Source organism: Manacus vitellinus, unplaced genomic scaffold, assembly GCF_001715985.3.
Source record: "Manacus vitellinus isolate BGI_N305 unplaced genomic scaffold, ASM171598v3 scaffold_11_pilon, whole genome shotgun sequence".
NCBI classification, from domain to species: Eukaryota; Metazoa; Chordata; class Aves; order Passeriformes; family Pipridae; genus Manacus; species Manacus vitellinus.
Window position 1 is genome coordinate 17,292,329 of NW_021938895.1, and position 27,894 is coordinate 17,320,222.

Sequence of the window (27,894 nt, forward strand, 5' to 3'; positions counted from 1 at the left end):
GACTTAGTAAAAGCTTAAATTATACCTTACAATTAGACAATTAATTTGTGCTATTGCTCTGAACTGCCGTCTAAGCATTTATCTCCCCCATATTTTAACTTAAGTTGTGGCACTATTTCATTATTCCTTTAGCAGATCCATCTGAAGAGGTTCACATCCTGCCCACAGACACTTCTTCCTTCCCACTCCCTGCCTGAAGTGCACTCGGTTGTGCTGACTTCGCTCTTTCTGTGGCCACACTCCAAACCATAGCTTTGACAAGATATTATATTTCAAAAACATGCAGAGACAAGCTGAACAGGCCTTTTTTATGAATTATTTTCTTTTGTCTGTGTGTGTAATTCCATTTTCTTTGCATGTCCTGTGTCACAGTTCCATTTTAAGCCACACTAGATGATAGTTAGGTTGATCTAGGAAAAGACCTGGAACTAGGAGTAAGACTAACTTCCAGTAAGAACCTCTTAAATCAGATGTACAGCCAAAGAAATATTAACAAGCTGGATAAGTTTACCTGATCTAAAGGCTGGATTCCTAAAATGGATTGATTTCATAAGAAGTTCTCCTCTTGCGAGGAGAGAAGCATCTGCAAGATTTCTGCAACCAATTTTGATACAGTATTGGTATTCAATATTACTGCAGAACAGGATGTTTTGTTTAACAGTATAATTTCCATTTTAGCAGTACCTGTAAAGCAAATGAAGGATGAGGACTTTATGAAACTAAGCACTGTTCAAGTAAGACCTTGTTTTTATAGCACGAAGCAAAGGTGAACCCTTGTCATTAGTGCTCACACTGCAGATGTCAAAATGTGTTCAGCAGGGTGATGAAAGAGATAAAATCCAAGTTTGGGATGGTGAGCTAACATTATCAGCAAACCTACTTAGACAGAATTTTTTTCAAAACGTTGAATGGTATAGGACAATTGTCAGCAATAGTATGTAGTAGAGTTGTGCAGTCTTCTATATGTTCTTTGGATTTCTTGCACAGGCTCCAGAGGAAGGTAGTTCCATGGCCATGCCCTAAAATCCTATCAATTTTGGTGCAGTTCAGACCTTCATGGAGCTTCATGGTTCTTACTATATTCATGTCAATGCTATCATTGTGTCTCATAATGCAACATTGCCTTATAAAGAAGGCAGTAGTAGTAACAGTTTGGGTGCCCTCTAAATGAAAATGAGTATGAGCTTCCTCTAGGTTATAGTGGGCTCTAGGATGAAGCCCTGTGGGAAAAGGGAATTGCTTTCTAATCTAAGATACTCCTTTTCCTTGGACTGGGCACATCATCTCAGCCTTTGGTGTTTGGTGTCCTTCCAGGCTAGTTGTAGTAACACTTTAGTGGATCCCTTATGTGCCTATTGTGTAATGAATGCCTGCTTCTTATCATTCTCATGCATCCCAGATAGAATTCCCTAGATTTCCTATCTAGACACTTACTGCTTTGTATTAAACCCCTTGTGTCTGATCTGAGTGTGAGGGTTTATTGATACATCTATGCTTCAGTAAGCAAGAACAGATATATATTTATCATAATGTAATCTTTAGATTCACTTCTGATTTCTCTTGTTCTCCTAGGATCTCATGTCTCCTGTACCTGGTCTCATCCAGGAATGCTGTAACATGGGAGCACAGGCAGGCGTTTGTTCGTACACACACAGACCTGCACGCACGTACATGTACAGAGACACTTTCTGTCAGAGAGCCAGAAGAGCAGTGCTGAGATACTGCCAGATAGCACAGTTATAGCAGATTCTGACATTGCAAACACTATAATATTTTGCAGATATTTCATTCTACTACTTCCTGGTCTGAAGAGGCTTCAAAAACAGTCTGACTAGCTTGCTGGGGTTTTTTCTCTCTTGTGGTACAGGACCTTCTGCTGTGCCTTTTGCAATCAGACGTGGCTATCTCGTATTGGTCTTTTTAGCCACCAACGTGCTTGTAACAAATGTGGGTAGAGCCCCTCCCAAATCTTCGTTCGCAAAGCCCAGCCATGGTACAGGACTGCTGCGCTAGACAAGGCTCTTATTACTGAACTGGCCATTCAACAAGATCTTGACTTAACATAGTGTAACTCTTTAACACATTCTACCCTTAGTTTCATTTTAGTTTTGAAGCATTGAGAAAGCCAACTAGCCTGAAAGGTGCCACGTGCACCCTACTGCATTGGGCATGAGAAGGAAAGAGGAGAAATCATATCCACAAGTAGCACAGAGACCTGGAAATGAACTCAGAGGTTTAAAATTGTATTTCAAAAGAATATTGCTCCAATGCTAATTTAATGGCACAATTTCTATTTTACTGATTTCAGTTTTAAATTCTAGTAACAGTTAGATATGAGGCGATCAACTGCTATAATTTTTTTTCATATAGCAGTGCCTATTTTCTGAATACAATACGAATATTATTTCCCTGTCCCCCAAGGGTGAAGTAATTTTTTTTTCCTTCCTAGAGTTTTCACTCATGTTAAATTGTCATAACAAGTCATTTTAACTATCTGTGTTCAAATGGGTTACTCTGAAAATAAAAGAGGCCACATTTGAATTTCCAGGTAGCATGCCATTAGGAATCCAATTTTGGGGTATTCAGTAGGTTATGAAAATGTGAGATTTTTATGGAATTTCAGGCTGGGGGACTGCATAGTTCCTGATCATGTGTGTATGGTACCTGTACCCCTGCTCCAAGGGAATTCAGACAGACCTGATGTGCTTGAAATTTTTTCAGAGACCTTGACATCTGCAAACAGATCAAAACAGTATTGGACTTGAATAATAGAGATTCCTCTAAAAAAAATGTTTTTATGGTTAAATTTAAGTGGTCTTATTCACACAGCTGTGATGTGTCACGAACAGATAAATAACAATTGAGAACAGGACTCCAAGCTACTGTTTCCAACACAGAAGGGGACACTGTGATTACTGTGCTAGCAGCTGTTCTCTTTAAATGAAGGACACTTTTACAGACAAGTTGTATAGAATAGGAGAGGAATAAAATAAAAATGTGCCCAAGTAAAGGGAAGAAGGGATCTACCAGACCTTTCCTAAGCCTACAATATCAGTAGATTCAGACATCCAACTAAAAGTTTTACAGGTTGATTTCAAAATTAAATTTGTGTGATTTTCATTTCCTTTTTAGCAAAAGGTTATAGTAGTATATAGTATCAGTAATATAAATACCCCAAGTCAATGGGATATTTACTAGTGGGCAAAATTGGATGTAAAATTGCTCTGATGTCCACCTAGAAGACATAAAAGTGTTTCTTTCTGCTCAACACATTGCCACCTAAAGCTACAGCCTTGGCTCCTACTGCCTTATGGAAAGTATCTATTAAAAATTATATTCATGAGATTATGGGGTAAAACTAAGAGGCCAGGAGAATCTTTTAGCTTTTCTTCAAAAGTTCAAAACCAGGTTACACTCAACATAAATGATGCTCAATGAAAGTTTTAAAATACATGCTCTAGAATTGACTTGGTTTTCCTCACACATTTTATGCCTCAAAAGGGACCTAGACAAATCAGAATTATAGCAATCTTGCATCAGCTGGAGACTTTTTCTGAAGACTTTTTTATAGCTTTCTTTTCTCTCTGTTAAAACAAGAAATAAAACAAAAAGTGGTGTTTCACTGGTAATGGCAACATTAAATGAAAAGAAGAGCTTAGTATATTGCAAAAATAAAAGATATTGGACAGATCTATTGTGGTAATAAGATATTAGTAGCAAATGCTGTTGAGGGAGGAAAAAAAAAGTAAGCTCCTTACCCAAGAAGTAAGCATAAATCTTAATTGAGAGGTGAAAGATCCTTATTTTCAGCAAGATGACATTGATTCACATAGATTAATAAGAATATGTTTATATATCATCTCATAAAACCTGAGATCTGGTCTGATGGAGGGGTTAGTGATTTAGCATTTATATAAAGCAGATTATCTCTTGAATTGCTAAGACATTAGTTTAAGTTATTCCAAGTTTACGTCGCTGTAACTAAACCTCAATCTGGCGAGCTGATTTGATTTCCCTGTGTTAACTTGGACTAAATTGCTTATTCACACAAAATGGCCTGTTTGCCGCATACTGTGCTCATGGGCTTCTTTCACTTGCCACTGATGTACTGCAGGGTTAAACATGCCTCTTCCAATACCAAAGAAAGTTGTCTAGGCAAAATGTTGGAATCTGTTTCTCTAGGCTAGTGTCAAAATCTTGCTGTATAACCTCGACCAGAGCCTGATGAAATTTCAAGGAGCAGTGTATTCTCCACCAATCTATTTAATAATTCTTTTGAATATTGTTGTTAAAAAAAATAGATAAACATTCTACTAGTAACCTCTAATGTAATTTGAGCTATAATTACAAACCGCTACAACTGTGATTTGTTTTTGTATTGATGACTTAAAGGAGTGCTTTCTATTTAATTAAGAAAATATTTGATGTCATGCTGACCTTTTTTCCAGAAGAGTGTGTACTTCTGATTTCAGTCATTGTGGTGGGTTGACACTAGCAAGCTGCCAGACCCCCATCCAACCACTCTCTCATTCCCTCTCCTCAGCAGGACGAGGTAGAAAATAAGGTGAACAGGTGAAGCAGTTTGTGGGATGAGATAAAGACAAGGAAGTCACTTATCAATTGCCAACATGGGCAAAACCAACTCAGCTTGGGGAAATTAACTTAATTTATTGCCAATTAAAAAGGGTTTGGATAGTGAGAAACAAAGAGAAATGAAAGCAACACCTTCTTCCTGGCCTCTCCTTCTTCCCAGGCTCTATTTCACTCCTTCACTGGCTTCTTGGCCTCCCCCACCCAGGCAATGGGGAATGGGGATTCATGCCTGTCCATAAGACCTGCTCTCTACCACTACTTCTCAAGCATCTTCTCTGACGTGTGAGTCCTTCCATGGTCTGCAGCCCTTCATGATAAACCTGCTTATGTGTGGGGTCTTAACAGGCTGCACTGTGGCTGCTCCACCATGGAGGCTGCTCTGCCATGGTCCTCTCCATGGGCTGCAGGGAAATCTCTGCTCTGGTTCCTGGAGCACCTCCTCCTTCTCTCTCTGCTCTCACCTTGGTGCTCACAGGGTTGGTTTGGGGATTTTTTTTTGTTTTTGCAGGTTTGTCTCACTTATTTCTTCCTCACAATCTTTTATTCAGTGGTTTTGCCCTTCTTGCACACACTTCCCCCGAGGCACCCCCACCTTGGCTCAGCCATGCCCTGTGGTGGATGGGTCAGAGCTGGCTGGAATTATCTGTGTCTGACACTGGGAAGCTCTGGCCTCTCTTCAGAGAGCCCCCCTGCAGCCCCCACTGTTGGTGCCTGGATATTGGCATACTGTACAGTGCTTTTTTCTTTAAAAATGTTTTAAATAAAAAGTTCTTAATATATTAATGTTAATATATTAATATTGATAATAATATTATCACAGTATGGAGCAGAAGTTTACAGAGCCCTAGGATGTGTTGTAGGTGTGGTGTGTAGAAGAAGCACAAGAAAATTCAGTCATGTAAGCTTTTCAGCAGTGGCATCCTGCCTTTTCTCACGAGAGAGAAGGAGTGTAGGGTAGGCCTACTTGAAAAACAACACCTTAATGTGAAATTTCAAAGTTGTCCAGAATTTCTTCTAATTAAAACCTGATCGATTTTATTCTATCACCTTTGGAGATTTTATTGCACTTATTTTTAGAAGTGTCAATGAAAATTTCCAGGGGAGGAAACCCAGTTTCTCATGAAGTATTCCAAAATAGCTATATTTTGATAAATTTCATAGTGTTTCAGTTAATAAAAATGCTTTTTAAAGTATTATACTTATTTTAGAGAAAAATCTTCCAGTTCTACAGTGCAGATCAACTATTTCAAAAACATTTAAATATGAGGAAAAATATATTTGCAGAGGCAAGATTCATGCCTTCTTTTTGTCTGTCTTTGATATGATCCAGTCCATGAGAGGTTGTATGGCATCTGGCACAGCAAAAATCAGAGTGAATGTGCATCAGAGCAGCCTGTGTGTCTCTGTGCCCTCATCTCAGCCTACAAAGAGGGGATGAGACTCTTCCCTTACTGCTAGAGATGGGGCCAGCCCCTGTTGCTCACGGAGAACACCTTTCAGATTGAGGAGAAAAGCCTTGTTGGCAGGCAGCTAGTCCGGCTGCTTTCATGGCACTGCACTGCATCCCATCCTCCAGGAGCAACCCCTTTGAAGGGGTCACCAGGCAGCACATCTCCTCCTTTGCAAGTGGAGGTTTGACCATGTCCTTGGATGTGGGTTGCTCCTCAACCTATTGGTGCAGATTTTGTTCTAGATCACTTTGAAACTTGGTAGCAGTGCTGAGTTCCTTCCTGTACAGTGCATGCCCAGAGAACAAATTGGTTCACATCTTCAAAAAGGTCCCATGGCAATGGTAGAACTGTGCAGTTGCATGTTTTTTCAGGTATCTGCTGGCAGTGACACCTGTGTAAATCCACAAAAACCTATAGATACATGAAAATATAGCCTCATGTAGCCTGTAGATAAATGAAAATGAACAGTGGGCTTATTTAAACTATGATTTTTATGAAACCAGGCCCAAAATAAATATCCAAGAAAATTATATAATTCCAAAAGAAAGTTAGACACCAAGAAAAAATGCAATTCTGCTATCTTGGGACTATCCTGATGACAATAATGTGGACAGCAAATGCAAGTAATATATATAGTCTGTAAGTTTGTAATACAGTTAAGCTATCTGAATAAACTCATACAGGACACAGTACGGTGTGCTCATCCTTCTTAGCAGGCATACAGATATGCCTTCTAAAGAAGCCATCCCCATGCTATTCACGCTGATTCATTCTGCTGTGGCACAGAAGTGCGAGGTGGAGATGTAAAATACATGGTGCTTATTTTCAGTAAATGCCTTTTCTTTGTGCATATCTTGATTTATCTATGTAGCACTCTTTCAATTATTGCTACTAACAAATTCTTCTAAGAAATCTCTGATTTTGCTGCAGATCTGTTGTGCAGTTTCAATGGGACTGATCCCTGTTTCTTAGTATGACTTTTTATAAGTTTTTTTAAAATATCCCTTTTCATCAAGCATAGCTCCAAGATTTACTAGTGTGAAGAGATAATAACGAGGAATGCAAGTGAAGGAGGCCTGCACTGTGGTGCAGTGATGGCAGGAGATCAAGATGTTGGAGGGCTGTGGTCCATGCTAAAAGAACCTCTGCCTTAAGCAATTCCGCATGTGGAATGGCAGTACTGATTTAAAGCCAAACACTTATTTATTGATGGATAAATTGACTGATCTTATTCATTAGCTCTGGCTTCAGGCTTGGTCAAAAGCCTGAAACTACCATGGATTACCTTTCATTTATTTGATGTAGTAATATTCATTTAACCAGAATAGTGTAAATGAAGGAGGAAGATGTTAACAAAAGTAACTCCTGAAGGTAGACTAATAGCTTGTATACAGACAATTAAACTTACAAGGAGATGCACATGGTGCAGACTTACTCTTGCCAAAGTTTGACAAGCAGGCATTTCCAGATTCTGGACAAAAATGTTGCACCATGCTGTGTCAATCTGTCTGTGCCTAAGGCTGACTGTCTCTTGGATGCATGGTTATTCTTTAATATCAGGAGCTTTACTCAGGCAGAATAACTGTGCAACATATTGTGCATCACTGTGTCTTGCTCAAAGTGCTTAGGGATAAATGCAACTCTGGCAGGAAAATTAATGTGTTCCTTTTCTGCTTTATTTTATTTTAATTATGGAAAGTAGTAAAGTTGTTCAAAGCAGCTTTGAACAAAATGCAAACCCACAAACAAAGTCACTTAAATATGCCCACAATCAATATGTTATATGCCAAAGTGGTAAAATAACTGAAGGAAGAATATTGCACTATGTTGTCCTGGATGGGTTTAAGAAATGTATTGTAAATCTTTTATATTTACAAAATCATCTCTCCTTCTAAGTAAAAAGTGTTGCCTGAAAATTTTAGGAAAGCACGTGAACTTGCAATGTTTATCTAAACTCATTGAGTTCTTGATGTTATCCTTTGATGAAAATACATGCACATATATGTGTATCTATGTATATGTATACATATATATAGGAACAACCTAATGTGAACCTGTTGCACACTACAGCAACCTACCTGAGTCTTCATCCAAGCACATCTCTGAAGTGAGGAAAGATCATTATCCTTATTTTGAGAATTAAACAGGGGCTCTGTCACTTCTCTCACGTCCCTTAAGAGCCCTTTGGCAAAGCATGAAATTAAAGCCATTATTCATCAGTCTTGCACTACACCGTAACCACTGACCTGAGTGATGGACACACTGTAGTATTCTTCAGTCTTTCATAAAGTTATTCACGATTTTTTCCCCACACCTGATAACTGTGTGTGACAAAATTCTGTGATGGCCAGCATGGCCAATATGTTTTCTCTAGTAATTGTGCTAAAACTTCATATATCCTATGCTGACTCAGGCAGCCTTGGCTACCCAAATAAATTGAATCTCTGTAAAATATGAATCTGTGTGCATCTGTGGGAACAGAAGATCTGGCAGAAATCTTTGATCTCACTGTTCCTAGAATTGCAATTAGGAAAATTCATCTGTGACCCTGCTGTAATATGTCTAACATAGTCCTGGGACCAACCAACTTATTATGATCATTGAAGTTTGCTACATAGACCTGAACCATTTAGGTCTGAGAATAGATTTGCCTCTTAGCTGAGCTAGTGAGTGTATGGATGGGTGTTTTCTGGTTTGTCCAGTGTGCAAGAAATCTTCGTACATGCAAGTAAGCATAGCACACTGAGTATTACTGCAAACTCAGTGTGTGTTTCTAATGTCAAAATCATGATGAAGTTCCAGCACTACACAATACAGATATGTGCTTTTTATGCAATAGTTCTAATGTCAAAGAATGCCCCTATAAACTGATAGAATAAAGCATTTAGTCAGAGGGTTTGGATAGCCTCCTATAAAGTATCATACTTAGTAAAAATAAGTGTCAGTGTCAAGCATGCTTCACGGATAATAAAGACTTTAGTAGGTAAGCTATAACTAATTTTCTCCTGAAATATGTCAACACCATTCCATCTAATTTAGTTTAGAACTGCAGTAATACATGATCACAGTGTACACATCAGCAGGTGTGTATCAGGTATTGTGGTGTACTCTTCTTTCTGAGCGTTATTTCTTAATGTCCCTTCAGTCTGACTTTTATTAATAAGTAGCACAAACAGTGAAAAATGTTAGTCATTTCCCTTTCTCATTGCCTTCTTTGGGAAATGGATAAGGGGTACGGGAAAGGGGAAAGGAGACTTCATGCTATTGTATTGTTTCCTCATTTTACATCAGTGTCTATAAGGAATCAGGAGACACAAAGTTATCATCACAGTGAAGGATGCAAAGCTAGAGTACTTGAGATTACCCAACTATTTTGTCTTTTCCTTCAGATGTAACAGAGTTTAAGAGATTCCCTAAAGGAGTAGTCTAGCATTATGTCCTTCAGAAAAACGTGCTTTTGTTGGTATCTCTTATTCCTAAAGTAAATGTTACTTGTGTGAGTAATGGGCTTAGCATCACTAAAACTGATAATGTGGACAAGAATGGCACACATAAACAAAGATATATGATGATATTAGTGTTTATACAAAATCCAAAAGTCAATTTCAGGGCCATCGTATTAGTCCTCATAAGAGCAAAAATAAATCCTATCTTTTTTAATTCTTATCCTCCTTAGGAAAAACAATAGCAATGTTAACTATCTTTCATCATCTTCTGTGTCTCTTTTAAAATGTTTTCCTTTTGCATGTGTACCCATCAATTTTAACTTTTTTCTAGAGACCCTGCACAGGCAGCAGTTTGTGATAAGTATCTGAGTGCAAGTTCACTGCTTTCAGTTCTGCTGCACAGATTAGAGAATCTTTAGTATAAATGAGTGCATATCAGTTCACACTTCTCTGAATTTCCATCTTTTCACATATGCTAAAAAGCACAGCTGGACATAAACAAGTAATAATCACTCTTAGTGCCATTCTTCTGTTTTGTATCAATTTGACAACTGACTGGAAGATGATATGCTTTGTTAATTAAAGGATTGTCTCTGATCTTAGATGCATCTTGACGCAAGTCTGTGAGATCTAGAGCATGAGTCTGTATCCTCTGGCAGAGCTCTAATGCTTGCATACTTATTATGAAGGTCATAACTGATAAAAAAATATGCGTAATACTTAGTCTACAGTATGTCTTCTGAATATTTTTACTAACATGGGTGCTCTGTACAGAACTTGGTTATGTGTGACATGCATGCTAAAAAGCCCCAGAATAACTCTTTTCACTTGAACTTCCTCTTTGCTTCCCACTCACTGATACATCTTTTTAGAGCTGTTAATTCTTGTTTGCAGCTGGGAAGTCTCATAGTTTTCATCCATTTTCTTAATCCTTGTCTTCCTTAAAGTGGCTAGTTGTGGAAGGGTTGGACATCATTATGGCATCGTGGCATGCAATGTCACCTGATTATTCTGAAAGACTTTTTCTCTTTTGGTGTCTGATATGCACTATCTTAATTCAGCCCTCAGAGAGGCTCCTAAAACTGCGAGGACCTGTAGCCAAAAGTTAACAGCAGTTCTCAACTTTAGTTCCCTTGCATAGCACAAGCAGGAATGTACATACCTAGTCTGTACCCTGGGCCATGAAGGAAGCATGACAGACTGTCTGCTCTTTTGTGGAAATGGACCAGAAACAACTTGATGGGGAAACTGAAAACTAATAATTTCCCCAGCATTTTTGTTTCAGAAGAAAAGGAGATAGAGTTATCTCCAGCACTGGGGAACTCCATGGATAAGGAATATCTGTCTTTTGGAGAAGAGCTGACATGTCTGAGGTCAGTTCTTGTGGGCATACTGTCCCTGAGGCTTCAGTAGCCAGTTCAGGGCAGAAAATCAGGGAACAGCAACCTATCCTGTGAAGCTACCAGCTGGCACAGGTCTCTTGGTCACATATGAAAAAACCCTCTACCTATAGCTTCAGGTCTGGCATATGGAGACGAGCCTTTTTTAATCCATCCTGTGTGTGGGTTCAACTTCTTAAAAATAGTTGCTGCAGCTGCATGCTGTGAGTCTCTGTTCATTTGAAGTAGGAGGGATGCTGAGCAGGTTTAGAGCAGAGTCTTATTGAAGCTAAGTCTCCCAATTGCCTTTAATTCTCCTGGGGACACCTTGTGCACAGGCCAAAATGCAGTTCTGCATAGGAGCCAACATTCATATGAATGCATAAGCACTGTGTCCTAAGCAAGTGTGAAAATGGTACCAAGAACTAATAGCACATTGAATAGAGCTTTCAATTATTCATTGACACCCTACTTATTTGTATACCTACTCTTTGGTATTACAGTTAGAAGTGTAACGATGTGTTTTCTACAGATTTTATGGATTAGAAAATCATAGGATTAGCCAGTCCATAAATTAATCCTGATGTATGTTAAGTAATTCATCTAAAAAAACGGATGCTTCCTATATGGGAAATGAATAATTAATTTTGTTTTCCTGGTTAAAAAAAATCCCTCAGGTGCTTTTCTGTTTTCTGCTGAAGCTGAAATTTTTTAGTCCTCTGACAGTGTCTTACACCCTCCAATATGTCTTGTTTCTATGGAGACACCAATGAACTGCAGCTTGCATTCTTCTGCATACAAGGTTGCTTCAGATTTTTCCCAGTGCTTCACTCTCTTCTTTTTTAATTAGAAATTAATCAATAGGTTCGGTACTCTGGTCTCATGCACTCACATATACATGCACAAACACATATGATCCCTGTGACTGTGAGCCAGCCTATAAGCACAATGTATGCTTTCAAAGTTTTAATTTAGAGAACAGTACATTGTGTATTGAGGCTTATAATACTAGAATGGCAGTGTGGGAAGATAGATATCTTGTATGCAGTAGATGAGATGGGAGGATTTTATGATACTTCATGCTTTTTAAAAGTAGGAGGTATGTGTGGAGTTCTGGCATGGATTTAAAACATGTCGGGTTCTTGGGATTCTATGCCCTTAACGTTATCTGAGTTATTGTTTGGCCTCATTTTCTGCCCCCCCCTTGTAACTTTTATGTGAAATTTTGCCTCTTATCCCTTCCACCCCAAATGGTGAATTATTGCAGGATGATTCTGTAATCTAATTCTCTGAGCCATATTGTTCCTCCCCTGTGAGCACAAGGCTTCCCCTTCAGGACAGTGGGAAGTAAACACTTGTGTGGCAGAACACACTATGTTAGCAAACAGCATAAGAAGGAAGCTGTGTAAATTACTTTGTTTATTAATTTTAAATGTACTATGAAGTCAACAGTATTTTTAATTATCAAGAACCAGTGAGACTGAAATGGTGCCAGACTGGAAGTTGTATGCCACTGTTAGTGAGCCCTTTTAAGCCTTTTCTTCCTGCAAGGTAGTCTAAATTATTTTCCCCCAGTTAAATTCAACAAGTAAAATTGAACAAGGCTGTGCTGGTGCCCTGAGTTTTTTTTATTATTAGTTCTTATGATACTGAAATAAATTTCCAGTAACAATTCAAAATAGCATTTGCAGAGGCCTCATAACAGATAAATGTTTATGTAAACCACCCAGTGATGGCAACAGATTACATCTGATGCTCAATTTATGTGCTGAGATGTATCCTGAGCAACTTTATTCTCATTTTTTATTTGTGCTACACAGCAGAGTGTCTCCTCTTGCTGTCTCATATGTTCATTGTGGTCTCCTCTAGACAAAGAATATTTTTCAGTCTTCCATATTTTTTAACTACTTATGGACTTCTGAAGTTAATAGTAGTTCTTAATTCTACTTAAGCAACTAGTAATCCGATTAAAAATAAAGATTTTGATGATACATCCCTGACTTGTATTTCTTGTCAATATGTTTGTATTTATGCTAATACATGCATACATACAGATATATGTATTTTTACATTTTGTGACTGTTTTTGTTGTCAAACCAAAAAGTGGAAAATAGGATTAAGATTTTTATGCAAGATTTCAGTAGGAATGCTTAGTTTGAAGTCTATGAACGTTTATTGCACTGTCAATTTATTTGAACTATTCAGTATTTTTTGTTAACAGACGGAAAATAAGGTTTAACCTCTAAAAGGACTAAAGCATTACTACTTTCTTAAGGATAATAATTGTAGCTATGCAAGCTAGCACAAAATGGTTAAATATATCCTTGCTTTTGACAGAAGCTAGTGGAGTTGGAACAGGGATGAACATAGCTTATTAAATATAGCTCTTATGAAGACTGCTCTATAATTACTGTGACTTTTCTTTGTATCATTATGATGATAGGCTGATGAAAACAATGAATCGAGGCTTTCAAGAGGCCGAGAACTATTCAACCATATAAAAAAGATCATAGCTAGGGTAACAGCCCTGTTACTTTTCTTTGAGTAGTCTATGTAAATAATACACTATAAAGGTTAAATAGGTTCTTTCACTGAAGCTCCTTCTTCCACTGATAAGAGTTAAAAACTTAGAGGAGAATGGTCCAAGGAGGATCAAGAATGCTTCATTCCATGAAATTTCATATATATCCACGAGTAAAACTTTTGATATCCTTTTTAATTGATACAAGTTTTTAATGTATAAAAAGATATCTGCTGAAATTTTTGAATGTCTGGAAGTGTTTTCTGAGATGAAAACCTCAGAACAAAGTGACCTATATATCCAAAATATTATGAGTACAAAAATGCCCGATTGTTCTTTGCTTTCAGCTCTGACACTTCTCAGATCCAAAATAGTTCTGGGGACCTAAATTCAAATATTTTTCACTTTTTCTAAGCCATGAGAGATTTCCATGCTTTGCAGCCCTGAAAGGAAAACAAATAGCAAGGGTATTTTCTTTTGATCTGGTTTATATCTGTTCTTCCTAGGTCTGTGTTGATACAACTGGGGAGGCAGCAAACCCCAATGTAGCTGCTGTATGTGATGAACTTGAGCTTTTCAGCGAAGACCTTGGTCAGTGCTAAAGTCCACTGTCTTCAGGAGTGCCCTTGCTTATGAAGCTTTCCTCCTTTTGTATTTATTGATAATTAATTTTTTAGAGGGCGGAATTTTGACACTTAAAAATTCAGCTGCTAGTGTCTTCTTAGTCATGAAGAATAATAATTTAATTTTCTTATTTTTAGATTTTATAAGGCAATTTAGGTTCATGAAAACCATGCAGTATTTATTCCAGACTTTCAGTATGAAGCAAATATGAATCAGTATTTTCAAAGATAAAATTAGGAGTTAAGAATCGTTGGTATTCACTGTTGTGCTTGCAGAGCTGGAAGGCAGATAGGGCCAGGCATGTCTGAGATCAGGGATGGGTATGCTGCCTTTTCAAGCAACCACTTGACAACTCCTTCTGCAAACCAATACAGCTTTGTATTAAAGATAGAAGGTTCGTTGCCTTGGCTACATGTACTGAAAGACTTATCTGAAGGCTCACATTCCTGATGGTTGTTATATCCTTCTCATTTCTAGCCTAATTTATTCTCAGTTAGTGTGTTTGCAGGTCACCAGTAACTATATAGGTAAAATAGGTCTTTTTCTTCTCTGTTTATTTTTTTTTAATGTCTAACGGATAGACACCTCTCGTGATTCCCTTAGTTATGCTGGAAGTGTATTTTGAATTTTTTGTGTCTGTGGTTCATTCATATATATTCACATTATGTGTGTATACGTAAATAATATTATCTTCTATTTAATGTTATTTGTTTGTTATCACGTACCCTTCTGCACAGCTTTAAAGCAACTTAACTGCTTTAGCAATTGCATAGAGTTGATTCAAGTATCTCAAATCTGTAAGGGTAAACTATAGTATGAAATAGTGAGTAAGAAGAGGGAAATAAAAAGGAGAACTGTAGTAAATAGTTTAAAACCTATTCTGAAGCAAATCCAAACTTTACAGTAGGTTTGGTTTAAAGAAGAGCAAGTACATAAAGCAGTCAGATTTTGTATGCCAAGGTCTCCCAAATGGTTTTCTGGTAATTCCACAATTAAATATCAGTCAATTGAACAAATAATAACTTAGCAAAACCAATTAAAAGGAATGATTTTGAAGATGGGCTTTTAGGCCTTGCTGCAGAAACCTTGGCTGATGCCCATTCCACTTGTCCGGTAAACTGCTATAATGATTGCTCTCTGTTTCAGCCTTATTTAATAGTTTCATTAATAGTATTAAAGAAAGCAAGTGAACAGCATGTTAATGAAGTCAGCAGATGATGTAAACAGCAGGAAACAGAAAATACGAGATACTCTGAGATTAGAAACATGAGCAAGAGGAGTTATCAATATGTCATATTCAGATTGACAAAAGTGAGAGGATAATGCATCTGGGATAAATTAGTTCAGAACTGTTTTTTATGGCTAATACGTATTAATTAAATATACAGAAATATATACATTAAATTGCACTAAAACATTTTATTTTCTGGTTGAGAAAGGTGCAGTTTGTAGTCAGTGTAATACCTAAAAGGGCAATACTGTCTTTGAAAGAATGTGTAGATAGATAGTGTAAAAGAGTAAACAAGTAATTGCTGAGTTTTACACAAGTGAGTGGATTGTAGGAGCAATTTACTGTTCTTCAAGCAGAGGAAATTTAAGAGGAAAGACTGAAATGTAATGCCTGAGCAAACAGGGAATGGAGAGGAAGACCACTGTAATCCACATACCTGAAATACGTGTAAGCATTTAGAGAAAATATGACTTATTTAACATTACCACAAATTTAATATCGTATCAGAAAAATGTTCCTTATTATTTGAAAGCAAACTCTAACTATACTAAATCAAGAATTAAAAATTATATGCATACAGGCTGTAAAGCACAACCTAGTGCCAACTGATGGAAACTTAAAACAGGCCGTAGGCTTCCACTCACTTGCATATAGAAATGCCAAGTCTCTTCAACAGCACTCAGTGTGAATGCAGGTTGCAGAGTTCCTAAATTGTTAGATCTAACCTATACTTTTTTTCCCCATCCCCAACAATATCCAAATTACAGGAGAGGAGACTTCCTAAGTGCTCCATTGAGCACGCCCAATCCCACACAAGATCTAAAATACTTCCCCTTCCCCGGAGTGGTGACATGCACGCTGCAGGCAGACTGACAACTACCTCCTCCAGTTGGAACATATAATCATCAATGCCCTTCTGAGCTCATTTAAAATGTGACTAACTCGAGCCTCAGCTCATACATTGTCAAATCCCACTTGGTGAGTCTTGTTCCTGTTCCAGCTGGAGATGGGCCCACGCTGGAATTTGGGAATCTAGTTTTCACGTTCCAAAATCGAACAAAGACACTCGGACTCATTTCTAGCCTTAGTTTCCTAAACTACTGTCATGTCTGTAAGTAAAATGCTGGAACATTAGTTGTCTGGGAAAAATAAATGAATGATGATTTTAAGAGAGATGCTGGGGCTACTCAGTGTGGTAGCTTCCAGCTTTTTGGTGCTGTTCCCAGAAATGCTTCAACCATGGTGAGGAGCTCAATTCTCTAATTAAAAAACAAAATTGTATCAAATATTTTTCAGCTTTACACTCTCAAATTAAAGCTTAAAAACCTCCAAGGAAGGAAAGGAGGCCAGATTGGAGGGGGAGGAGGTGAGAGGAAGGAAACGGGTGGAGAAAACCACTATATTCCCAAGATGCAAGGAAAGTTGAAAAGTAGAAGAAAAAATATATTAAATCAGTGTAAACTAAGAGGTAAGTTTAAGGCATTTTTTTACATTGAATGTATGTTTTGTTGGGGTATTTTTAGCAGTAAAATTCTGTATACTTTAAAAACATTTGAAATACATTAAAGTGAGGTAATTGCTTTTTTTTCCCCAATTTCTTCTGCAATAAACTTGATCTATATTTTTATTAAACCTATCAAAGGATTTGTTGTGCTGAGATTTTGCTACTTTTCTGCTACTGCTGCTTGAAACTGTCTATTACCTCACAAATGACCTACATGAAGTGAAGCAACATCCCATGGCAGCAGGCAGGTTGTTTTGGGGTAGAGCTAAGCTGGAAAAGTTAATTGTTTATGGAGATTTAATGGGCACGGTGCTCCTACTTACCCACCTCACTGCAATTCAGTAGTGTGTTGGTGTAGTGTAGGAAAAGAGCTGTTGAAGTGATAGATTTTGGCATAGTTAGGGAGACAGCTGACCTGTTCTTAACTGGAGGTCAGAGCAGTGTCTTGCATTGTTTCTTAGTGTCGTTGCTGTTATTGCTATTTGGTGCACTGGCTATGCAGGGGTTAGATAAGTTTTAATCAGAGACCACATGCCACTGCTGAATAGTAAAGCCTGGTACACTTAAAAGCTCATTTATTACTGGGATATTTGTTGCTATACTGCCAAAAGCCTGCCAGAGATGCAACAGAATAAAAATATTGGTGATTAATATGATTGTGCTTGTGTTGTAACACCATGTGATACTAAAGGCTTTGTCACAGATGAGTCTAGAAAGAAAGGGAACAGAAATCTGGAAAAAGTAGAGGAAGGTATAAGATGGTTCTGCATAGCTATATCAGCTGAGCAGAGCAGGAGGCAGAGATGTACCTGTAGCCCTCAGCACTTACTGCATATATAGACCAGGTTACTTGCAGCATTTTTATCTTTGAAGACTGGGAACAGGGTAGGGCAAGCATGTGACAGCTGCCAAAATAGGAGAGAGCAAAGCTCTCAGTAGTTGATGGTCAAGAACAATACAGGAGATGGGGTTTGTAGGGAATGCTGCCACCTTCCTGTCTCATCCATATCCAGTTTCTGCTGTCTGGTCCTCTCAGGTTGGAGGTCAAACTGTGTTTAAAAGCTTCTAATGTCTCAGTTGTTTATGATTTTATCCAGTCTTATTTTTTAACCTGTGTACATTATTGATTTCAAAAACATTATAGAAATAGGTTCTGTAAGCTAATGATGTTGTCTTTGTTTTAAGCCTCCTGTTTGAGCATTTTATGGATTACCTGAAGTGTTTCTGCTGTGAAAAGTGAATGTTTATCTTTGCCACCTTAAGCTGTCTACTTATTGGCCCAAAACTTGTGGTCTGCTTAAATTCCTCTCTACTCCATATGTCTGGTCATCCTTGTTCCTCACTGTACATTTTCTAGCTATGCTCTACATCCTCAGTGTTTCAGGTGAAAATGTTAGCAGTTTGCTGCCTTCTGAAGATACGTATGTCTAATAACTATCTTCCTTGCTTATGCTCACCATTTAGCCTTCCTTAACTTTTCTAAATATATTTTTCAGAGTTGAACTGAATGCTTAAATATTTCTACAGATAGCAGTTACATAAATGTATGCATGGCAGCTGTGCACTTCAAGATGAATATATTATGGATGAAGAGCTTGAATGCCACAGTATTTGTACTATTTTTATTCAGACACATCCTGAGAATTTAGCATCAAATGGCCTAATTCTGCTCCGACACTATAGCCAGTGAATTAACCAGAAGCTGCTACCAGACTTCATGGGATCAGGACTGATCCTGCCTGCTAGAGAAATGAGCTTGACACTACTTTCAGAAATCTTCTGAATTGTTCATGAAGCCAGATATTAGGAACTGCAGTCTTTTGTAGGAGAGGAGACTTGGGAGAGAAGAAACCACAGTTGTTTAGGGGATGCAGTGGTGGGATTGAGGTGAGCTGGAACACGGCTGAGCAACAGGAGCTGTGAGGAACAGGCAGGGAGAGCTCTCTGGGAGAGCTGAAGAGCAAGGTGAGCGAGAGCATAGCCTGGCAGGCAGGCAGGCAGCAGCTGCAGTTGCAGACCCCTGAAGGCAACGGGGCTGCCACTACATTAGTCAGATACTCAGTCAGAATTTCTTTGGACATCCAAAAGGCCTTGGGCACCTATGAAAGTGAATGAGAATTTGGCATCCCAAGACACCTGTGCAATTGTCAGCCTTGAGGTGATTCAACAGAAATAAAGAGCAACATAGAAATTACGTTTAAGAACAAACTGGGCAGCTGATGACTCTAACAGTCTTTATTTTGTCTTGTATAGATTAATGGAAAGCATTTTCCTCAGGCATTTGGAAACCATGGTCTATATTTTAAACAGTCTTAAATAAATAATTAGTATGGCTATTTAATCATAACTCCATCACCAGACAAAATTATCCAAGCAAGAAAGTAATTTTAATTATATTCTTCCCACTGCCTGGTATGTGTTCTTGTCCTTTCTCTTCTTTGGATATTTTGAACAGTAAGAGAACCCTTTTAAGCTGATACAGATTAGTTTTGTATGGGACTAGAAGGAAAATGAATGTTTAAAAGAGATTCTATATAGAAACAGAGAAAACTACTTGGTTTGGGTATTTTCTTAAAGTCAGGTGCCTTTGCTTATCGTTAATGCAACAGAATAGAAGGAGGGGAACAATCCAGATTGCTAAAAATGCCATATGTAAAAATTAGCCATTTACTTAGAATACTAGCTACAATCCATAGGAGTTGATGTGTTTGCATTAGTACATCATTTACCAGGTGTGTTGCATCAGCTTCACTTCACAACAGATGTAAGACGTAGAGTACCATGAAGAAATTCATGCTGGCATTAATAAAGCTATGCATGGCAGCACTTCAGCAAGAAAAACTGCCTTTGATACTGCTTACTTGAGGGCTTATCCAAATGTGCAAATAGATTGAATCTAACCAACTAATAGCAAGCTGGAGGAATAAACAAAGGCAGGCTTCTATCCCGTGCTACTATGAGCCTTGCTATACCCTCTGACCTGTCTAGGCAGGCGATCCCTCTGACTTACATGGGGCAAGTCTTGTAATGCTTCAACATTAGTTCACTGTTCACTCCAGTATTCACCCAGCTGCAGCTTGATCAGGTTGAATGGAAACAAAATGTTGTCTGCAATTTAAGGACTCTTTGACTTGAGTTTTGCCAACCGTTCTGCTGGTAACTGAAAATAAAATACTAAATAATAATACTGAAGGCTTTATCACTGCATGATATTTGGGTTTGCCAAATTTGATCCCTTTCCCTTATCCCAGGTTGTGCCAGCAGTGTGGGGTCTGTCCCTTGCATTAAGCGTCGCTAGATGGCTAATTTTTGCTCTTTCAATGCAGTATGTATTCCTCCATTGTCACCAGGTCTAGAAAATAGATAAATGTCCATGAAGATGTAAAACAGGACTGAAGGCAAACCCTTTTCATGTTAGAAAGTGATCCAGACTACCAGACAATGGCTCCAGTACTTGCTGCCTATGTCTACCATGCAGTAAGTCCAGTAGATGACACTTCACCTAAAGTAGAAATTTTTAAATGTTGAGTAGGTTAGAGAAAGAAAAGCATAATTTCTTGCTATGGTCTTACTTCTGAGGTGCTCCAGGAAAACAAACAAACAAACAAACAAAAAAAACCCCAACCTCTGTCTTCCACAATCCAATGTGGAAGTATTCAATCTTCACTATGTTTTTCTTCTCATTCTTGCACATTCAGATGCCTTTTTGCACATTGTTCAAAGCGAATCTCACACATAGTTCCCTGTCTGACAGTTCTTGGGCCCATTGTGTTCCACTGTTGGGTTTACTTTGCTTCCTGGTTACAGGAATTTTTCCTTGAAGTACTTTAGATTAGAAGGAGAAGCAAGAAATACTGCAAACTGTTTCTTACCTCTTAAAAATTTTCTAACGATTTTTATTTTTACAGACTAATTGTTTCTGAAGCCAAGGAAGAAGTCACTTTAGCACAAAATTTGAGACAAGTTTTACCAAATTTCTCAACCAATGAAATGATAAGTGTTTTAGACAGAGCTTTAAATAGAGCTTTTATGTATCCAAGAGGGTTTAACCATTTAGATTGACACTGACTTCTGGATTTGGGGAAAACTACTGTTATTTTATGTGTTTTGGACACTCTAACTTACCTATCGTTATTGAGTGACTAATGACAAACATCTGTCCTGACTTTTGTGGCCATTCAGGATGTAAGGAAAGGGAATCTTCCTCATATCTGGCACTCTCATGAGCTCTGCTGAGCTATACATGGGCAAGAAAGTGATTGGCACTGTAAACTGAACTAATGGACAAGGGAGGGATGGATCTGAAAGATGCTTTGCTTCTTATTTCTCTTACGACATCTGTGTTCACATACGGTGGAGGAATCTGCTCTTGGTTTGAATCAATGCAGCAGTATTCATTGCCTGGAATAAGGAAGGAGTTGACTTTTGGGATAGCTTCCTTCCCCTTTGGTGTGGCTAAGCACTCTCAGGTAGGCTAGACAGAACCACAAACTGCTTCTGCAGAGGTTAACTGTGTAGTGCAGCATGAGAAAAATATTCTGATGGAAATATTCAGCTAATTCACTATTATTTTAGATTTCTATAAATGTAATAATAAAGCAGTACTGAAACACCTTTCTGACCATATAGTAGCCTCCAAAGTCTATGGGCTATTTGAAACACTGGCCTCACTTTACGTCACTTCAGAGTGACATTCAGTAAGCAAAGGATTATCCAAAAAAAGAAGGGAACTGAATCTTCAGTTAATAACCATCTTTAAAAGAAAACAGGTAATGAATATTAGATTGCTATATTATTACTATATTTATTTAAAGAAATTGCCTCAATTGGGAAAAAAAATTTCACACTGTTTGCCCCAGGAAGGTACCCTGGGAATGCAAAAATAACACCAGCTTTGGCCTAAAGTCTAAGATTCTCCAGCAAAAAATACTATGCTATGTCAAAGGTGTCTGAGCTCCTAGCTGTTCAGTTCTCTTCTGGGAGCACAGTCATGATTTGAGCTTTTATGCCAGGAGTGCATGTTCAGGAGATGCTTTAAGGTGGAGTTATTTCATAGAATAACAGAAATAGCTGAGTTTAGAAGGCATCCCTGGAGATATTCCAGTCAAAGCCCACCTGCTAAAAGCAGGGTCCTAAGTTCGTTGCCCATGACAGTGTCCATGTCAGTTGGGTTTTGTGTATCACCAAGGACAGGGACTGTACAACCTCTTTGGGGAATGGACTTTAATGTTTGATCAGTCTGACAATGAAAAAGTTTTTTTCTAATTTTTAACTGGAATTTCCTCTTTTTCAATTTGTGCTCATTGCCTCTTGTCCTGTCAGTTGATATACTGAGAAAAGTATGACAGAGGGACAGTTATGAAATTGTAAACTGTAGAAAACTGTATTGTTTACAAAACAAACAGAGGAATAGCTAAGAAAGAAAATTATCATTATTGCCTCTACTCTAGTCTTTAAATCTGGATCAATACTCTCTTAAAAAAAAAACAACAAACAGATAGGAATTAATAGAAAGTAGATGGGAAGAAAAATCTGAACTTGATGCTTTGTTTACCTCTCTGTGCCTTTTAAAAGAGAGGTCAAATTCTTCACTTTTGAAGTGCTCTCTGAAGAGGTTCAATGTGTCCAGGATACTAAACCGCATTCAATGCTGTTCTAAACCAACTACTTTACAGGACTGAAATCAAATACTGCATAATTTTGGACTTCAGCAGTGTTTCTCCTTTGTTGCAGATTAATTTAGAGGTTAGATTGTCCCAGCAGCTTTTTTAGAGTCATAGAAATTGAGTATATCACCATGTTTTGATCAGTAATATATCTTGCTCCAAGGGGGTTGAGTGCTCGTTCTCTCTTGGAAGTAAGTGTGGAAGTGAATATCTAGGGCAAAAGCCTTCAGGTGTTGCTCATGATGCAGGAAGTTATCCCCATCACAATCCAGGATGTTATTTAGAGCAAAACATGAAGGCAACCACAGTACATTATTTACACAACATTCATGTCTATAAAAGAGTGAAGATTTTGACTGTTCTCTGGTGTCCACTCATAATACATGTTTTGCTGTGGAGAATCACAATTATTATTCACAACAATAACCTCTTTCTCCACCATCTATTACTAAAAACAGCCAACAGGTTTTTTACCGTAATTCACGGGCTCAGGTCATTCTACAGGGCTATATATAGTTCAAAGGATAAATATCCAGCATGATTTCTTTTATTTCTGTGAGCATTTTAGCAGCTGCCAGTGTTTTCATCAGAGTGGTGCTGAATATTACTTCACATATGTGGATGGCTTCCAACCATTATAGCAAAATCTGTGGGTTTGATTGCTGTCTGTAAGAAACTACTTTATTCAAAAGATAAATATTTTTTTATTATTACTTGAATAAGAATTTAGGAGAATCCCATTTACACAATGGGATGAAGATAGAGAATAGTCAATATTTATTCCAGGTAACTTTCTGAGCTTTACTTAAGGTGGCAGAGGTAATAGCTACTTTTACTGTCTGTGAGAGAGATTTACCTCTATCTCTCCCCAGTGGCTGTAGAGGGAGGTAATATTTTCAGTTTCCATTTTATGGAAATACTCAAAGTTTGGTGTGAAAAATTGAAATTCTCTAAGAAACCAATATTCTTGGTAATTGCATTAACCCAAATACTCATGTCACTCTACAAAACTTTTTGAATGGAGAGATGAGATGCAAGATAATTAAAAAAAAAGAAGAAAAAACCCATTGAATGTTAATCCTCTCCTGATCTCAGCGTAAGGAAAGTCAGTGTTCTTCTCTGTTTGACGGCAATTTAGAGTGGCAAATATATGTAAGGCTATTATTAAAAATCTCTGGAAACTAAAATGGTTTAAGATTTAAAGTTGAGGCACTCCCTTCCTCTGCAAGTATTGTTTTAGCTTGATTTTTAGGGATATAAATACTTTTTTATGTTGAATTGCTACACTACACTGCACAAATTATGCTTTGTAGTTGCCTGAACATAATTTTTCTGTCACTGTGCTACTACCAGTGATTATAATAGAAGTCCTTTTTTGTATGTATTTGTCTGACTGATAAATTACTTAGATGATATAAATGAGAACCCAAAGAATTTTTTTATATTTTTGTGTGTTTATCTTTGCAGGTGTACATGTATTAATGTCATATGTATTCTGACTCATTCACAAACATTCTGAAAAGTTTGCTTCCTGATTGAAATCAGAAATGGCAGCAAAATGAATTTTGAGCTGTTTTACAAAGCCAGTCATCTAAAATTATTGAATTAGATCAAATTATCATAAACGAATTCTATGAATACACTGAATAAAATGTAACTTTGAATTTAATGTTTTTGTATGGGAACACATTTTTTTGAGTCTGTCACATGAGCAACAGTTCATGATGGCTACATCCTATAAGCTACTGCATGTTAATATGGAAGCACTGACTACTACTAGTATTGCAATGAAATACTAAAGGCCTGGAATTTAAATACTGTTGTGTCTAAATAAATGCTAAACTTCATGCTGAAGGCCAAAGTGCAGGATGGCAAGGACTGACATATCATAACAAGGTTCATTTCTGTAGACTAAAATTTCTCTTGTTCATTCTGAGGTAACTTACATCTTACTGAAACTTCTGAACGTTACCAAAGTAGATGGGTTAAGAAGATAGACTAACAAATAAGACCACATTCTCTTCTGGATTCTCTGAGGAGTATCTTCACCTGACCTTTTAGTTATGGTTGCTGCAAGTAGACAGGTCTTTTTAATTTGTTATACAGTATGTTTTAAGTTTGTAGTAGTAAAAATTTTGTTCCCCCACACCCGCAGTAGCTTTCATTTTTTTCCCTAAATTGCAAAGCTAATTTTCTCTCAGGTGGACATTTTCCACAGGTTCCTTTATAAATGGACTTTTTTAGATAAAAATGTCCACAGAAACAAAAAAAGAGGTCATTCTATCCATGAAAGAATAAGAATTATCTGTGAGATGGGAAGCTTGAGCATGGATGAGGTTTTCCAATGCTTTTTAGCATATTTTGCTAAAAAGCAGATGCTTCAAATGCTTCAAAAACAGTCATATGGCAAAAACTTGAAAGAACAGTAAAAGCTGTCAAAGCTAGCAAGACTGTATGAAGTATACTTTTAAGCATAAGATGAAGAGTTCGTTCTTTTCATGCTCTCTCAACTGTTTAAATACATCCTTGCTGGTCTACTGTTTAGAATTTTTACAGTATATTGGTGCGGAAATGGCAGTAGAAGACCCCTGGAACATAGAGGTAAGTAAACAACTTTTAATCCTGAGATTTGTCATGTGTCATTCCAATCTTATCAGCATTTGACTGCAACAATTGGTATAACCAGAGTATAGCTTTAAAATTACATAATTGTAAAATATTCTTTAAAACAACCCAAAATAAAGAATATGTCTGTGACAGACATAAACCAAGTCTATCCAAGAGAGATTGCTAGCATGTAGTCAAGGGCTGATTAATGGGATCAGTAGATAAAATAAGCACTTAGACTCAGTGCTTCCAGATTTCTTGTAAAAATAGAGACATATGGAAAGTAGGCAAAAGAATTCAGAATAAGGTTTTAAATAAAATCAAATAAATCAAATTTATTACTACACATGCTGTATAAGCATAGATGCTACTGGGAAAACAATTACTTCATCATCATGGGTTCAGTCAGTCAATGGATATTCTAGACAGTAAATCATTGGAGCCTGTCATTATTGAGAGCTCATTATGGAACACTTTTAGAGATTAAAGACTTGTCATATGAGTTTAAGTGAAGAATAACTATTAACTTTTCAATATTCATGAAAAGCAGAAAGGCTATGTTTAGGTTTTCTAATGTTTATGAATAAATGACATTTTTATTAGTTATCATTCCTAAACAGCAGTGTAATAAATATCAAATGTTGATGACACTTTCCGAATACTGAATTGACCCTGCCCGATCGCATGTTTTTGCTCTAAAAGAATGATAGACTCATCAGTCTTGGAGGAAATTGTATGCTGAGAATATGATGATATGAGCCAACTGATGCTGGAGCTTCAGATATTAGGAGTACTTGTATTCAAAGGAGGTAGACTAGCTCTGAATATCATAATTCATACCTCAGAGAACATGCAAAACTTCTAATCTCTCTCACTGGAATTGTCACCCTGGTATGTTTTCATAATGCTTTATACAGTTTATGCAAGGGCATTTAAAAACTGCTCTAATTTTCTGTAGGGGTTATTCTAAAATCAAATAAATTTCATGCTAGGTATGGGTTCCTAATAATCTTAATCTTAACTCAGCTTCTCCAAAAGGAGGAAAACAAACATAAAAAAAAGAACAAACAAAAAATATCAGTAGACAAGTGACCTTTTATCTCCAGTTAAAAAAAAATGGAGATACAACTTCATAGCTACACCTCCATATACATTAATTTTTCTTAGAAGCACTGGCATAAAGTTAAAAGATTGATTCCCTTTTATTCACAATAATGGTCCAGAAAAGGATGCCTTTCTTGACTAAAATTTTAGGAGATATATGTATATATATAACCATATCTTTAAATGTAGCAGAATGTCACTGTACTAAATTCCATGGATTGGTGCTTTTGTGTTCTCATATTTGCAGTGTGGTGTCTGTGCTACTAGTAGTCCTACGTTTGTCTTATGGTTTATGATTATCAAGACAAAAATTTTTGTGTGTTAATGGAAATATGCACTTTCCAGTTCTCTAACAATTTTCCAGGTTTCCTAACAATAACGAATTATCTTTGGCATGTAGCCTTATCAGATGCTTCTTGAAAAATGCACACAGTCCATGTCACTCTTATCTATCACAGCAACATTATCTTCAAAGTGTTCTGTCAACTTAGTTATGCAAGACATTCCTATTATACAGTCATATTGGCTGACTTTAATGGAATTAAACTTTACTTAGTGCTCTCTTGCCAGTTGCAACAAAATTGTTTTCAATATGCATTAAAAATGTTAAGCTTGCTGGTTATTATGTATTTTACTCTTTCTCATGACTGATTTGAATAGTGGCGATCTCAACTTTTTGGTTCTTCAGGAGCTGATTCTGCCTTCACAGAGTATGGACTGTGAAAGCTCAGTAAATGCTTTGCTAATTGGAAAGCATTAGGAAGCAAAGCACACTCATGTACTTAAATGACAGGAACACAGAAGGAAAATAGCAGGTTTCAGAGAGTGAAAGAGAGGGGTCTAAAATTCAGAAGAAAATTGCCAATGGTAATAATCAAAAACCAACAAGAATGCTAAAAAAAATTACCTTTATAATGCTGTAAATATCACACCGTCAGAAACAAGGTCCCGGAGGTTTGGAGAACTTAAAGAAACTTATTCCCTCCCCCCCACCCCCTCAATAGGGGGATTATGTTTCTTTCATTCATCATTTCATACCATAGGAAAAATTGCATTTTAATGACTGAATTGCATTTTTTAGTAGATTTTCAACTTATGGACCTGTTTTGGAATGAAAAGCAATATATAGATATAAAATTATATATATTAACTGTTTATTAATTGTGTATCATCCAGGCTGTCTCAGACTAACAAATATATAACAGTAAATTATAAAGGGTAAGAAGAAGTAATACAAAATGGGAAATGAAAAGAGGTTTAAAACCACAGTAAAGTTAGAGATACTCTTTCATATCTATGGAAAGGCAGTTTATAGCCAATACAGGCATTGTATGGGAGAGTGAAAAGAAGTAAAAGGTAGTGATATCTTGTGCAGCTTGGAAATGGAACCATACTTTTCTATTTATGTTCATCTTGGAGGGAAGAAACAGGCCAGGAAAAAAAAAAAGACATATTTTATTCGTAGGTAGTATATTAAGCTGAAGACCTTCTCCTGTGTAGTCTGAACAATCTGAAAATAAGAGAAGAGATATGTGTGAGTTATATGATATGTATGATCTATCATGACATGTATGAGCTTAAACTCCAAGAAAAGTAAGCAAGTCTTTAAAAGGCTGTAAATCTTGAAGTACTATGAAGTGCTTGAAGCACACTGTGGGGCATTGGGAAATAATCCATTAATTGTATTGCAGGACTTCAGTTAGACATTAGAAGCTTAATTAATATTGTGGTGAAAAATGGATATTGTTATCTTGTAGAACTTTCTCAG